General features: G+C 38.2%; 1 long non-coding RNA gene across 1 annotated transcript in view; it reads left to right on the top strand.

The window, feature by feature from the left end:
• Positions 1 to 2,555: 2,555 nt before the first annotated feature.
• LOC145721103 (uncharacterized) overlaps positions 2,556 to 6,000 on the top strand; it is a 110,810-nt gene continuing 107,365 nt past the window's right edge. Inside the window, exons 1-2 of the long non-coding RNA XR_014144567.1 lie at positions 2,556 to 2,607; positions 3,476 to 3,565. This is a non-coding gene — a long non-coding RNA (uncharacterized LOC145721103). The remainder of the gene's footprint in view (positions 2,608 to 3,475; positions 3,566 to 6,000) is intronic.

The raw sequence follows: 6,000 nt of genomic DNA, 5'->3' as shown, positions 1-6,000 counted from the left end.
TAATTAGATTGAGAAATATGCTATCGATTTAGCTTCCCATTATGATGTTGCCACATGCACAAAAAGAAAAGTCATTTGGTACAACTGTATGATTAAAACCACAAAAGAGATCTATTACATCAGACTTAGTTTTCAGTGCCTGGTGTGGTATAAAATATGAGAGGGGTTAATCCATTTTTATTAGAGTGGTATATGTCATGTATCCATAATGCCTATAGGCTAATAATTTCCAATGAATTGTCAGTAGACAAGAGGTTTTTCAGGAGGTCATATTAAATAAAGGTATATCAATACTTAAATATTTTGCTTTTAAGGTTGCTGTGGATAATAATCCTTTTCTAGCTCTGCACTGTGTGAAAACACATTCCCCAAGTCTGTATAAGGCAGATTTTTATTGCAGGGAGACTAGGAGGGACGAAGAGCATGGATTCTGGCAGAAGTGGGGTCAAATCACAGTCATTTTGCTGTCTAGGAGAAGGTGGGATCACTGTTTAATATGTTCGTGCCACAAGCCAGGCTTTTAGGGATATTATTTCAGTCAGTTCCTACAACGCTGTTAAGTTATTGGCCCAAGTTCATAGCTAGTAAATGACAGGATTTTAGTCTTCTTCACCTCAAAGTCCATGAACTTTCTGCAGTAGTATTCTTTTTCCTTTTGTTGAGGGATGTTGAATAAGTTATTTAATATTTCTGAGACTTTGTATTCTCATTTGCTAAACAAGGATAATCATATTTCTTCATAAAGTGGTTTTGATGGTTAAATGAGTCACTATCTGCATAAAACTGAGCATCCTGCTTGGCATTTAATGCCAGTATATGCACTTGCCCTTTCCATCTGGTAATCTGGGATAACCAGCCGGTTGTTCCCATTTGAAGGAGAGATACTGATATTCCTTACTCCTGCATACACAGGTAAGGAAAATATAGGTAAAAAAAAAAAAATCACAGTTTCTGACACAGAAAGATCTTGTTTATTAATTAGAATGGTCTAGAAACTAGGCATAAAGATTATTTTATGGCTCTATTTTTTAAGTTTTTTAAAATAGATTTTATTTTTTAGAGCAGTTTTATTTTCACAGCCAAATTGAGAGGAAGGTACAGAGATTTCCTGTATACCCCCTACCCCACCACATGCATAGCGTTCCCCATTGTCAGCATCCCCCACCAGAGTGGTACATTTGTTACAATTGATGAGTCGACATTGATGTACTACTACCACCCAGAGTACAAAGTTTACATTAGGGTTCACTTTTGGTGTTGTACATTCTATATGTTAGACACATTTACAGTGACATGAATCCATCATCACAGCATCATACAGAGCACTTGGACTGCTCTGAAAATCCCCTGGGTTTTGCCTGTTTATCTCTTCCTCCCTTTTAACCCCAGGTAACTACTGATATTTTTACGATCTTCACAGTTTTGCTTTTTCCAGGTAGTCATATTGTTGGGATCATATAATATGTAGCCTTTTCAGTTTGGCTTCTTTTCCTTCGTTCATTTAAGGTTCCTCCATGTCTTTTCACTGTGTGATAGCTTATTTCTTTTTAGTGTTAAATAACATTCTTTATACTAGAGTTAAGTGGTTAACAAACTACTATATCACTGTATTAGAGTATTCTGAATTTTACTTATTTTTATCTTTACCAATGTGTTTTATATTTTCATACGTTTTCATGTTACTAATTAGCATTCTTTCATTTTCAGCTCAAAGAACCTCTTTCAGCATTTCTCATAAGGCAGGTCTAGTGTGGATGAATTCCCTCAGCTTTTGTTTGTCAGGGAAAGTCTTTCTCTCCATTTTGGAAGGACAGCTTTGCTAGGTAAAGTATTCTTGGTTGGCAGGGTTTGTTTTGTTTTGTTTTGTTTTGTTTTTGTTTTTGTTTTCTTTCTTTTTAGCACTTTGAATATATCATCCCACTCTCTCCTGGCTTGCAATATTTCTGCTGAGAAATCAGGTTTATGCAGGTTTCCTTGTATGTGAGGATTTTTTTTTCTCTTACTGCTTTTAAAATTCTTTGCTTTTAATTTTAAACAGTTTTATCATAATGTGTCTTGGAGAAGATCTCTTTGAGTTGAATTTGTTTGGGCACGTATGAATTTCATGAACTTGGATGTCAAATCTCTCCCCAGATTTGTGAAGTTCTCAGCCATTATTTCTTTAAATAAACTTTCTACCCATTTCCTCCTTTTTTCTGGTACTATAAAAATACATAGTTTCTTTTCATGGTATTCTATAGTTCATGTAGACTTTTTAACTCTTTTTTATTCTTTTTTTCTTTGTCCTCTTCTGACAGGATAATTTCAAATGCTCTCTTGTTTACCTCATAGATTTTTTGTTGTGCTTAATCAGGTTTGATATTTATGCTCTCATTTGTACTTTTCATTTCATTCATTGTATTCTTCAACTCCAGAGTTTCTGCTTGGTTCTTTATGATTTCTGCCCCTCTTTTAAACTTCTTGTTTTGTTTGTGTATTGTTTTCTTGATTTTGTGGAATTGTCTTTCTGGGTTTTCTTAGCTCACTGAGTTCCCCTAAAAAAACCATTTTGAATTCTTTTTCAGGCAAACCACAGATCAGTCACTGGAAAGCTACCACATTCCTTTGGTATGTCATATTTTCTTGATATTTCATGTTCCTTGAAGTCTTATATTGCTCTCTTTGCATGTGAAGAAGCAGTCACCTCCTCTAGTCTTTATTGACTGCCATCAGGAGAGAAATATCTTCCATCAACCCTGTTGGGGATTCTGAGACTTTCTCAAACTTTACAATATTCTGCTCCATACTTTTTCCTTCTTGTGGGGGAATTCTTAAAATTGTATGCCTTCTCTTGACCCTGCAGAACAGGGTCAGGTGCTGACAGCCTTCCATTTGTTTTTCCTGGGATGGTGCTAAATGCTCAAGTTAGTGTGTTTTCTTCAATCCTACAGAATTAGGCCAGCTTTCTGTGCATGCTCACTAGCTATCTGCAAAGGCTTGGTCTTGCTGCCCTCAGGGGCATTTTACAAGCATCCAACCATGGGGTACTGTGTGTGTGTGGGTGAGGCACACTGAGTGTTGGGGGGGCCAGTTGGGGATATCTACAGGCAAGATGTTCCTACTGGCTCACAGGCAGACTTCCTAATGGAGTCTGCAATGCAATTAGTAGTACTACATCCCTTGGATGCCCTCTGAGGGGCCTGGCTGTTGTTCTCCAGCCACCTCCTGCCACCCCCCCTCCCCCAAGTTGTGCAGCACATCCCAGTATACTGGATTGGGCAAGAAAGAAGTCTATGTATTTGGCAGCATCCTGCATAGCTTGGGAAGCCAGATGTTCATTCATACATTCTCATGTGTCTTTGTGGGAGAAATCATGGGCCTAGAAGGTCTCTTTTGGCACTGAGCTGTGCCACCTTGAGGGAGGGGTGGCACAGGTAAAATAAAACTATTCCTCTTGCCCTCTTCATTATGTCCAGTAATGGATTTTTTTTTCCAGTGGCATGATGGAATTTCTCTGCTGGACTATTGGACTTCCATAAAGGCACCCTTGTCCATGGATGATTGTCAAAATCAGTGTTCTTTGGTGGTAAGATAGAAGAAAACTCCTATTTTGCCATTTTGATGACTCATTCTCCAATAATCATCTTTCAGACTTGGAATAGAGCTACAAGTGTTACACAAGTTTTATGGCACTCACAGTGATGAGTTCCTTGGGAATGAAGGTATTGTACCTCTAGGGATGATGTTATGGACTGAATTGTGTCCCACCGAAATTCATATTTTGATGCTCTAGGTGCCAGTGTAACTATATTTGGAGATAGGGCCTTTAGTAAGGTAATTAGGGTTAAATGAAATCATTAGGGTGGGGTGCTAATCCATTAAGGAGTGGTGTCTTTATGAGAAGAGAGAGATGTCAGGAGCATGCATTGAGAAAATCCATTTGAGTACACAGCTGAGTAAAGAAGGCTCAGGAGAAACCAATCCTACCAGTACTTTAATCCTGGATTTCCAGTCTTAGGAACTGTGAGAAAATAAATATATGTTGTTTAAGTCACCTAGTCTATAATATTTTCCTATGGCAGCCCTAGCAGACTAATACAGATGGCATCTGGCCTCTTTTACCTTTATGGAGGCTTCAAATTATATTAGATTTGTTCTCAAAAGTTTCAATAATTCATGCCTTTTATAATGGTAAATATTCATGTTTATTTAAAGAAACAGTTGTTGTATAGATTAAATTAAATTGTTAGGATTGAAAAGCAAGATAGCTTTTCATACCATAGAAGAGAGCGTGAGAAGGACAGCTCTGAAAAATGAATAGGCAAGTGGGAAAATGTGCTGTAGAGAAAGTACCAGTTGTTTTTTTTTTTCTGACACTAAATGTGAACCTGATATATTTGTTCTTTTGTACATTAATATGAGCAGCAGCAGGGCCACAGCCACATCCTGAGGGCCTTTGAGAGGAATGAAAATGTGTGACAAGTCATTTAATAAGCAAGAGGTTCACACATTCCCAAAAAGACATTAAAGAAATTGCAAATAGGCAAGTATATAGTATTTATTGAGCTCTACCTCTGTGCCTTGCTAGGTACTGAGCCATTTATTAAGAGTTTTTATAGAGTTTGTATTAATAAGTATAGTATTTTATTAATCGGGCAATTCTAGTTGTTGTAACAAATAAATTCCAATATGTTAGTAGATGAACTTAGGAGGAATTTATTTCTTGATCATATTACAGTCCAAACCAGCATTCCTGTCTAGTGGGAGTCTCTTCTATGTGGTAATTAGGCAATCAGAACTTCTTTTGCTCGGTTATCCCTGAGGTCCTTTCACCTGGAAGAAGGGGGAAAAGATGGAGAATTACACCGGCTGCTTTACCACTTGGGTTCATGAGTGATGCTCTGTACTTCTTACATTTCATTTGTTAGACCTAGTCACATGGTATCATTCAAGTGCATGCTTTTTCTTCAATTGTGTGGATTTGTCACTGGATGGTAGTTGTTCAGACAGGTACTACTGAGTCCCCTCTTGCACAAAGCTAGAGCCCTGTTACCAGTTCTCATTAATGGAATATGAATGGAAGTGATGGATATCACATCCGGGCCATGGTGGTTAAAAGTGGGCATCATTTTTCACCCTGTTGTTTCCCTTCCAGTGATGATAAGACCCTGGGGCATGGCAGAGCCTCAAAGCAAAGGAACCTGGGTCTCTGGATGACCATTTAGAATGTTTCCCATTTCATTCACCATGACTACTTTCATTTTACTGCAGGGGAAGCAGAATACACTTTTATTGTGTTAAGTCTCTGAAATGTTGGGATCTCTTCGCTACAGTGGCTAAGGTTACTCTAACAAATTCACATGACCTCGTCTAGAAGCAAGAGAGGAAGGGAGATATGATCTCTGGTCATACAATCACTTCTCAATGAAAAATGTCTCAATACTTTGGAAATAAGAGTACCGCCTTTGACTGCCTAGTTAGCTGACTCTGCCCAAGTACTTTCCCAGTGACTGACATTGCTGAATGAATAAATGACCCATAATTAAATTGATGCCTCTTTGGGGGGAAGCTCTATGGAAGTTGGTGTAGCTATTAAAAACTGCTATGAACATCTTGATTTATTTATATACATTATTTCATTTAACTCCAGTGATAATCCAATGAGTTAGGTTTGATTCTACTGCACTCATTTACTTGTATGTTGTTCTTTCTTCTTGAACTGTGAGCTTCTTGCCATTAGGATTGGTGTCTAACTTTTCCTTGTGTCCTTAGTGACTGGCACATAGTGGGGAGTCAATGCTTGTTGCCTGAAAACATGCATGGACAGGTGGATGGATAGATACTGGTTAGTATCTACAAGTCCAAGTACCCAAGTACGTGTCATATAGGACTTACGTGTCAGAGCTGAGGGGCAAAACAGAGTAGGAGAAGGGTTTTGGGGATAGATATGTATGCTAGGTGTGGGGTAGAGGCTAGGTGCTAGACAGTAAGCTGATCTTCAGTTGGGAGAAATTCTCCAGT

The sequence above is a fragment of the Leptonychotes weddellii genome, chromosome 4 (assembly GCF_054177405.1).
Source record: "Leptonychotes weddellii isolate Sample4059 chromosome 4, ASM5417740v2, whole genome shotgun sequence".
Classification (NCBI taxonomy): Eukaryota; Metazoa; Chordata; class Mammalia; order Carnivora; family Phocidae; genus Leptonychotes; species Leptonychotes weddellii.
Note: the sequence above shows the minus strand (reverse complement) of the source record. Positions and strands in the feature narration are given on the sequence as shown.